This window comes from Sphaerodactylus townsendi, linkage group LG06, assembly GCF_021028975.2.
Source record: "Sphaerodactylus townsendi isolate TG3544 linkage group LG06, MPM_Stown_v2.3, whole genome shotgun sequence".
In the NCBI taxonomy this organism is placed as follows: Eukaryota; Metazoa; Chordata; class Lepidosauria; order Squamata; family Sphaerodactylidae; genus Sphaerodactylus; species Sphaerodactylus townsendi.
The window spans coordinates 95707766-95717816 of NC_059430.1; positions in this window are offsets into that span (position 1 = coordinate 95707766).

A 10051-nucleotide genomic window follows, 5' to 3' on the forward strand; every position below is an offset into this window, starting at 1 on the left:
CTTCTTTTCAAGGAAAAAATATGATTTAAAATTATTTATTTTCATAATTTGTACCCCACTTTGCTTCAATCAACACCATATTATCCTTACAACAACCTTGTGAGGCAGGTTAGGTTGAGAGTGAGTGACTAGCTCAAAATTACCAGTGCCTTTCTCTGCTAAAGTTGTCAGTGTTCAGCTAGAGCCCGTAGATCTCCTGGAGTTATAGCTGTACTATAGAGATCATTTCCCCTGATGAAAATTGCTACTGAGAGCCAGTGTGGTGTAGTGATTAAGAGCAGGTGCACTCTAATCTGGAGAACCGAGTTTGATTCCCCACTCTGTCACTTGAGCTGTGGAGGCTTATCTGGTGAACTAGATTAGCTTGTGCACTCCAACACATGCCGGCTGGGTGACCTTGGGCTAGTCACAATTCTTTGGAGCTCTCTCAGCCCCACCCACCTCACAGGGTGTTTGTTGTGGGGAGGGGGGGAAGGAGAAAGGAGTTTATAAACCCCTTTGAGTCTCCTTACAGGAGAGAAAGGGGGATATAAATCCACACTCTTCATCTTCTTCTTCTGCTTTGTAGGATGGACTCTATGGCATTATACTCTGGTGAGGTCCCTCCCCTCTTCAAACCTCAGTTTCTCCAGGCTCCACTCTCCAGATCTCCAGGAATTTCCCAAACCAGAGTTGGCAACCCTATGACCACTGAAGAAGGGGGAACACAAACCTAGGTCGATTCCCCACTGAGGATTAGATGCGAGCTTGTCACACAAAATATCCAGGTGTCCAGCAGAACTCCCCACTTCACCAGTGCGGACATGCTTTCATCCCATTTCTCCCCCCACCGCTCAGCACGTGTTATTTTAGAGCCTGCAAGAAAGTAGACCTTTTCAAAAAACATGTGGGCAATCTGGAGAAGTGGGGAAGTTGGTGTGTGTGTGTGTGAATCTGGATTCATTTTTCCCACCGCTGGTAGTGACATGGAGCCTCTCATCCAATGAGAACGCAGTGGGCTGTGCACGATGTGCACACAGCCTTTTTTTTTTCACAGACCAGAGATCCACGTGGATATGAAGCAACATGGGGCTGGTTTTGACTGATTGACTGAGTAGAAGGCAATACAAAGCAGTGTTACACGTCGTATCCATGTGGATCTGACTACATGGAGGTGCGCAGAAACAGGGCTTCGCTTTAATTGCACGTTTCTTCGTTTCCGCATAGGGTCATTCTGCGCATGCTCGCAGAGACGTAGATCCAGAAGTTTGAAAAAAAATTCCTGCCCCAACACAAAGCAACAGCCAATCAGGATAGCCCCTGAGCAGATCGCGTGTTCAATCCGCCTCAGTGGGGAATCCTTTGTTTCTGCTGCGTTTCTGGGGACAAGGATCGTTTGTGGGGCAGAAGCTGCAGTGGAGACACTGAAACCGTGCTGAAAAGGTGCCAGTTTTCCCCAAACCAGTTTGTATCTACATTCATTTTTTCGGTGGGGAATCGACCCTAGTTCTTCCAGATCTCAGTTCTACCCCCTAACCCTTGAATAATGTGAAATAGGGGTACAGTCATCAGTGGGGTGTGGGGGTAGGGATGCTAGATTGGAAGATTTGGGGATGGAGTTTGGGGAAGACAGGGACCTCAGTGGGGAACTCATCTTTGAGTTCCCCGGAGAAAATGGATGCTTTAGAGGGTGCAGTCTGTAGCAATGTACCCCACTGAGATCCCACCTCGAGGCTGGCATTCCTAAGGCTAGGGCCACGCGACCATATACTGCATTTTAGAAAGATGGATTAATGAGTCTCTAGACCAGTTAACCTCTGTTTCTGAAAGGTAGTGAATAAACCCAGACCAGGGAGATGGAGGTTCAGATCTTTGCTCAGCTGTAACTCTGAGCTGATAATCATCCCTCAATTTAATCTATTTTCCTTGAACTCTTGCACTGAAGGATGTTTTGACATCAGTGTGACAGGAAGTCTGTCTGGTGTATTGATTAGGGTGTTGCCCTGGGTCCTGGGTGATTAAGGTTCAAATCCTCATTCTGCAGTACAGCTTGCAGGGTGACCCAGGGCTGGTGCAATCCCCACTCTGGAATCCAAGCCAGTGTTGTGTAGTGATTAAAGACAATCGGACTAGAATCAGATTGATTGTGGTTGGAATCCCTGCTCTTCAGTGGAAGCTTGCTGGATGACACATAGTCTAACCAACCTGACAGAGTTGTTGTGTGGATAAAGCAGTGGTGAGAACAGTGTAAAATGATTTGGGTTCTCGTTAGGGAGAAAAGGCAAGATATATATGGAACAAATAAATAAATTAAATTTGTTGGGTGAGCAAGCAAGCTAGGGGGCCCTTGGGTGAAAGTTTTACCCCTGTGGCCATGGTTCCGCTAGAGGTTGCTTGTGCCAAGAACCAGCCCTAAGAATCTTGGCTTATCTCACAAGATTGTTGTGAGAATGAAATGAGACCACCATGGGATCTTTGCACTGTAATTTAATTAAACGACAGGAGTAGTTTTCTGGTTCACTCATGGAAAGGACCAGGAAACTACAATTTTTGAAATGCAGCAGACAACATCAATATCTGGTGATGTAACATCCCTGGCCTTTTCTTTCCAACCTTGCAAATGCAAGGAGCTCTTATACTAAATGAGTGCTCTGCTTCCAGAAGTGTGTCTCTGAAACACAGCAACTGCCCCATTGGTATAAGGAGGGGTAGTCCTCCCTGTCCCAGTTCTTGTCATTAGTCAAACAGGAGTGTCACAAAACCCACTAAATCCAGTCACTGGCGTTCCTGCCTAGGGACATGGGGTACCCCTTGTCCTCCAGGCGCATCGATTGAGGTCACGTGGGGGGCACCAAAACATCCTCCTACACAGGGAGGGATTGAGCAAGCCCTAGAAAGCAGGCACTGAAGCAGCTGACTGCTCCCAGTGCCTGTCGTAGCCCCGCCCACTCTGTACGGTGGCCTGGAGTGTCCAGGGGGCGGGGGAGAAGTCCCACTGGGCTCCCAGGAGCAGGACTGGGGAGCTCCGCCTCCCCTCCCTCTAACCCAGCGTGCCTTATTCGCCTTAAATTAAGTGTGGCATTTCTCAGAAGCCTTCTCCAGGCGCCGGCACAGGAAAAGGCAAGCTGAGCAGGGAGCCCAGAAGCATGCTGATGTTTGCTTGGTAAACCTTCAGATGGGGGTGACTTGAGAGAGATTTACATGCTTAAAAGTTAATTCCCACTTGCACTGGCTTGGAGCTGTTTCTCAGGCTAGCAGCCTACCTCACAGGGTTGGTGTGAGGACACAATTAGGAAAGTGGTGGGGAGGGAGCCATGTATGTTTTGCTGGGAGTAGGAGGTGATTTGTGAGAGATGATGCTGACGTTTGCTTGGTAAACCTTCAGATGTGGGTGACTTGTGAGAGATTTACATGCTTAAAAGTTAATTCCCACTTGCACTGGCTTGGAGCTGTTTCTCAGGCTAGCAGCCTACCTCACAGGATTGGTGTGAGGACACAATTAGGAAAGTGGTGGGGAGTGAGCCATGTATGTTTTGCTGGGGGTAGGAGGTGATTTGTGAGAGATGATGCTGATGTTTGCTTGGTAAACCTTCAGATAGGGGGTGACTTGTGAGAGATTTATATGCTTAAAAGTTAATTCCCACTTGCACTGGCTTGGAGCTTTTTCTGAGGCTAACAACCTACCTCACAGGGTTGGTGTGAGGACACAATTAGGAAAGTGGTGGGGAGGGAGCCATGTATGTTTTGCTGGGGGTAGTAGGTGATTTGTGAGAGATGATGCTGATGTTTGCTTGGTAAACCTTCAGATGGGGGGTGACTTGTGAGAGATTTACATGCTTAAAAGTTAATTCCCACTTGCACTGGCTTGGAGCTTTTTCTGAGGCTAACAACCTACCTCATAGGGTTGGTGTGAGGACACAATTAGGAAAGAGAGTTGGTGGGGAGAAAGCCATGTATGTTTTGCTGGTGGTGGGAGGTGTTTTGTGAGCTGGTGCAAAAAATCATTGTTTGGTCATTGTGGGGGAGGGTGGTCGTCCATACCTTGGGTGGGGGTGGAGGGGCACCAAACTCAGATTTTGTCCCCGGGCTCCAGTTTGCCTAGATTCGCCCCTGAATCCAGCATTTTAGCTGTGTATGTGGGCCTGAAAAGGAGGGCAGCAGACAGAGGAAACCTCCTCTAAGCCCCAACGTGTGCTTGAACTGAGCCATTACCTAACACAAGGCCTAATCAGAGGTAATTTATACTTAAGAAATTACTTTTTAAATCATATGCTGCGGTGCCCCTAAGAGAATGCCTCTGTTGTCCAAACCTGTACAATAAAACCATCCCCTATACATTCACAGCTGCACATTTTCAGTTACTTTTATTTAGTGGGATTAAGAGTTGGTCCTCAAGACAGAGTCAGCTGCAGCAGAAGCACCTCTTGGAGCTAAATAACCAGCCCAACAGCCCATGCTAGCACAATCTTATCAGATCTTGGAACTAAACAGGGACTGGCCCTGTTTAGTACTTGGTTGGGAGACACTGAGGAAGTTCTAGGGTTGTTTGCAGTGGCAGGCAATACCACCTCTTGCTCATCTCTTGCCTTGAAAATCCTATGGGGTTTGCCATAAATCAGCCGTGCCTTGATGGTGCTTTACCCTCATCAATGGATGTGTTCCATATGTGTGCATTAGCAGCAAAGAGAAGCCTGAAGAAAGGCATTTCTGGAGGGTTCCATCGTTTATTACCATTCTTGCACTATGTGCTGGCCTGCAGTGACTTCAGAGGGCTAAGCAATTGTTTTCTCTTTTGCAGATCAACTATGCTTGCCAGCTTTCAGGTGGCACCTGGAGATCTCCTGGAATTACAACTGATCTCCAGACTATAGAGATCAGTTCCCCTGGAGAAAATTGCTGTTTTGAAGGGTAGGATTTACAGCATTATACCCTGCTGAGGGTCCCTCTGCTCCCCAGACTCCACCCCCAAAATTTTCCTAGTAATATTTAGTAACCTTCTCTAACCCTGGCAGTCTAATTTTTCTGCTTTTGTGATGGGCATGGGGAGGGGGACCCTTTATGAGATACACACCTAGCCTTGGATCTAAGGGTAGTTCTGCAGCAGAACATTAAATGCTTTGAGATGGTGGTATCATCATAGTCTTCTGACCACAGCTATAGACAGGGTGGCCCCAGTGGGTATGCTGCCCCACATAAAGTCCGGTTTGCCCTCCTTAATGTTGGTAATCTCTCTGGTGAGAGATACCTTTGCATTATAAGCAGAGTGCATGGAGGCAAAGCACAGCAGAGCATCCTCAAGCATGCTAGAGAGGAAAGGTGTCAGTGTCTTGACTCTTGCTAACTATCTGACTTACTGGTAAGTCCCCCTCTGTCTCTGAGGCAGGAAACAGTGTACAGTCCTTCACTTCCAACACTTAGGTCAATTCCCCACAGGCAATTAATCGCGTGGTACTCATACGAAATAAACAGATTTCAGGAATGCCTCCCCACTGCTTGAGTGATGAAGAGGGATTCTTCCAGTTTCTGGCGCTAGCCCCCGCTCCTTATCCCGCGTCCTGGCAGAACCTGCTTGAAAGTACAACTTTTCCTCTTAGCGTGTTTTCTATCCAGTTTCAAGGGGAGGAACGGGGGTCTAAACTTTCTTTAAAATTCCCGCCGTGGAGAGTGACGCAAATGCCAACAACCAATCAGCGATCGACAAGCGCTGAGTGATGCGAGCGCAACCTCGCCTGGGTTTCAATTTTGCCTTTGGTCTTGGCGAGCGTGTGCACGAGAAAACGTGAAGCAGTCAACCATTGCCATAGGAGATCGAGAAACCGTTTAAACGATTAATTGTTCACCCTTTTAAGAACTTTTTAAAACTAGCCGCTAACGAAAACATGGTCTCGCGAGAACATGAAAACTGGTGAACACGAGAAAACGATAACCAACCAGAAAGCGGGGTAGACGTGTTACCATTCTAACGTCATGACATCATCGCGGCATGATGTGATCACTTTTTTGCGGGGGGAAAAGGTCCCACCCCAACATGGCACACCAGCCAATCAGGAGAGTCACACAAAGAAGATCACTTGGTAGTGGGGATTGCTGTATTTCTGCAACCCGAGATAGGCCTACATGTCTTCGCTGAATACATGCTGCAGTGGGGAGGTTGAAACCCCAATGAAAAGGTGCAGTTTATTTCGAAACCTGGTTGTATCTAGTTTTGATTTCTTAGTGGGGATTTGACCTTAAAAGGGGGGTTCTATCCTCATGAACACATCAGTATACTTACACAGGGTAAAGGATAATTGCTGCACTTTAAAATAACTATTTTTAAACAATGTATATATTTGTGAGGTTAGCATTTTTCATAGTTACTAAAATGCATAGAAACTGTTTAGATCTGGCAACAGGAATCTAGGGTTTCTATAGATTGTGAGGAAGTAACAGATTTTTGCTCTAATCTCTTTGAACCCTCAGTGGAAAAATGTGGCAGCTCTTTCTAAAAAGTTGGCTGGCTGTGAGTGCTGCTCCAGGTTCACTCCCAGTCCTACCATTTTATGATTTTATTCATACAATCAACAAAAAAATGAAGAAGCTACATATCAGCTATTCTACCGCATTGGCTCACATACAAGCATGACCTATTAATTCACGATGTTCCTTTCTGTCTTAGCAACAAAACAAATCCCTTCCTGTTGCCCGTTCCTGAATGCAAAAAATCCTAGAAACAGAGCAGCCGTCTCTCTGGAGAAGTTTGAGTATTACGTCTGTTCTGTTTCCAGTTTCCACATGGCAGGGAATGCTGTGACTGTGTATGTTACCATCTATGGTAAAAAAAGAGAAGGCAGCAGGAAGTGGTGATAATAGCGATCAACCTCACAGGGTGTCTACTCCTTCCTCTTCAAAATAACTGCTTCCCAAAGAAGCTGTCTTGATTCTGAAGAAGTGATCTGCTTTATCAGGTTGGAAGACTAGGGATGAAACAAATGGCTGGTGGGAATTTATAGCTGTGCTAGCATTCAAAGCAGACAAAGATTGTGTTTGGGAATAACGTTTTTCAGGAGAGTTTTCAAAACCGATTTTTGACAGAAGATTCAGGCCTCTTTCATGTTGGGTTCTGGCCACTTGTATGTACTGATGGGGTTACAATTACCCATTTCAGCTTTGGAAATGCCTAGAGATTTGGGGTTAGCACCTGGGGAGGGCAGAGCAGGGACATTATATCACTCTAGGATTCAATTTCTCCTAGGATCTATGGTGTACCATAGCTTCAGGAGGTAGACGATAATGCTATCTGGAAATCAGTTGTAATTGCAGGGGAATCACATCTCTACTTGAAGTTGGTAGCCCCAGATGATCTAGGGAACTGGGGCCTGTGACCCATGGCTCTAGAACCAAATGGAACTAAAGGGAAATGATAGAAGTGACCAGCTAACAGAAATCCAGGCTCAAACCATACACAGATATATGCCACTGCCCTAAACTCATCGTGCTGGGTGCTCTTATGTATATTTATTACTTATTGTGAGACCATATGTGTGCTGCATCCTGATAAAGGACATGCAACAGCCAGTGTTTGGGCTGTGGAAACTGTATGGGTTATTCATCCACATGTCCATTGTGAGTAATGTTCAGTTGTAAATCACCAGCTATGCAAAAGAGCGTTCATCATTTCTGGCTCTTTTGTTGATCTCTTGCTCTGAATTTTGGCGTAGTTTGGCTGTTACCAGTAAACAGTTGCTGCTACATGTTTATGGACATTAAGTTCCCTAAAAGGATAAACAGCAGTCCTCTTGAGGGAATTTCAGGTCAGGAAATGGCATGGGAGGGGGAAGGCTTAAGCCACTTTTCCTCGTCTTCAAAAAAGGGAAAAAAAGAGGACCCAAACAATGACTGCCCAGTCAGCCTGACATCAATACCAGGAAAGATTCTAGACCAGATCATTAAACAGACAGTATGTAAGCACTTGGAAGAGAATGCTGTGATCACTAAAAGTCAGCATGGGTCTCTCAAAAACAAGTAATGCCAGACTAATCTGATCTCTTTTTTGATAGTGCGACAAGTTTGGTAGATGAAGGGAATGCTGTGGATATAGCATACCTTGACTTTAGTAAGGCCTTTAACAAGGTCTCATATTACATTCTTGCAAGCAAGCTAGTAAAATGTGAGTTAGACAATGCTACTGTCAGATTGATTTGTAATTGGTTGACTAGCTGAACCCAAAGGGTACTTACCAATGGCTCATCTTCATCATAAAGAGAAATGACTAGTGGTATGCCACAGGGTTCTGTCCTGGGCCTAATGCTATTCAATATTTTATCAGTGACTTGGATGATGGAATAGAGGGCAAGCTAATCAAATTTGCCAAAGACATCATATTAGGAGGGGTAGCTAATACCCTGGAGGACAGTGTCAGAATTCAAAATGACCTGGACAGATTAAAGAGCTGGGTCAAAATTAACAAAATGAATTTCAAGAGATAACTGTGAGATATTACACTTAGGCAGAAAATATGAAATGCAGTATAGGATGGGGGACACCTGGCTTGACAACAGTACATGTAAAAGGAGTCTTAGTAGACCACAAACTGAATATGAGTCAGCAGTGTGATGCGGCAGCCAAAAAAGTCAATGCAATTCTGGGCTGCATCGATAAGAGTATAGTGTCTAGATCAGGGGTCGATAACCTGCGGCTCTGGAGCCACATGCGGCTCTTTCGTCTATGTACTGCGGCTCCCTCGTCTGGTGGAGGGGAAATTCAAGAGATAACTGGGAAGGAGGGGAAAGGACGCCAGAGGAAGAGAGGAAGGAAGGGAGGGAGGGAGGGAGGGAGGGAGGGAGGGAGGAAGGCGGAGCGGGGCGGGGAAGGAGGTGCGCTCGCCGTGTCCCAAGTGCAACTTGCCGTCATTGGTGCCGCCACTGCCGTCTATCCCGCCCTCCTTCCTTCCTCCTTCCCTCCCTCCGGCGTCCTTTCCCCTCCTTCCCTCATCTGGCGCCTGCTGTCACCTCCCTGGCTGGGGGCGTTCTCCGTAAGTGCAGTCATCCCTGCAACTTACTCTGTCAGCTTGCATGGCTGGCTTGCAGGCTGAAGGCGGGCCTTGGGGAGGGCAGGGGCGGGGCAGGGCTCTTTGGGTATTAAAGGTTGCCAACCTGTGGTCTAGATCGAGGGATGTGATAGTACCACTCTATTCTGCACTTGTCAGACCTCACTTGCAATACTGTGACAGTTATGGGCACCACAGCTCAAAAAGGATATTGACAATCTGGAGGGCAACCAGAATGGTAAAATGTCTGGATTCCAACCCCTATGAGGAATGGCTTAGGGAGCTAAGTATGTGTAGCCTGGATAAGAAAAAGTTAAGGGGTGTCATGATAGCCATGTTTAAATATTTGAAGAGATGTCATGTTGAAGATGGGACAAGTTTTGTTTTCTGCTCCTCCATCAGAACCTGACTAGGGGCATTTCCCCACTCAGCATGATCCCCCTCACGCCGCGCGCCTGGGCATCCCCACGACCCCGCGCTCGGTCATCAAAAGGCGCCCTTTGCAAGAGCACCAGGGATGCCGCGCGCTGAAGGGGCGCAACAGTGGCAGCGTCGGGGCGGCTGTGCTGTCACCACCCCTCTCGTGGGGAGTGCTGGGGGACCCTGTGCTACTCTCCTCAAGTAGCGCGGGCCTTAAGGTAAGTGGGGAAAGGCCCTAGGATTCAAGGTGCAGGAAAAGAGATTCCACCCAAACATTAGGAAGAACTTTCTGACAGTAAGAGCTGTTCAACAGTGGAATACATTGCCTCGGAGTGTGCTGAAGTCTCCTTCTTTGGAGGTTTTAAAAAATGGGCTGGATGGCCATCTCTCAGGAATGCTTTGATTGTGTATTCCTGGTAGTCGGGGGTTGGACTTGATGGCCCATGTGGTCTCTTCCAACTATTTTATTCTATGAAACGTCTGTGGGAACATTCTGCAAATACAGGGGCATGGAGAATCCTGTAATGGCAGAAAATGAGCCACTCAGAAAATGGACGTCAGAGCTGGGGTGGGAAAACAGACAAAAATAAATGTTTTCCCTTGAAATGCTTTTTTTCTCCTGCA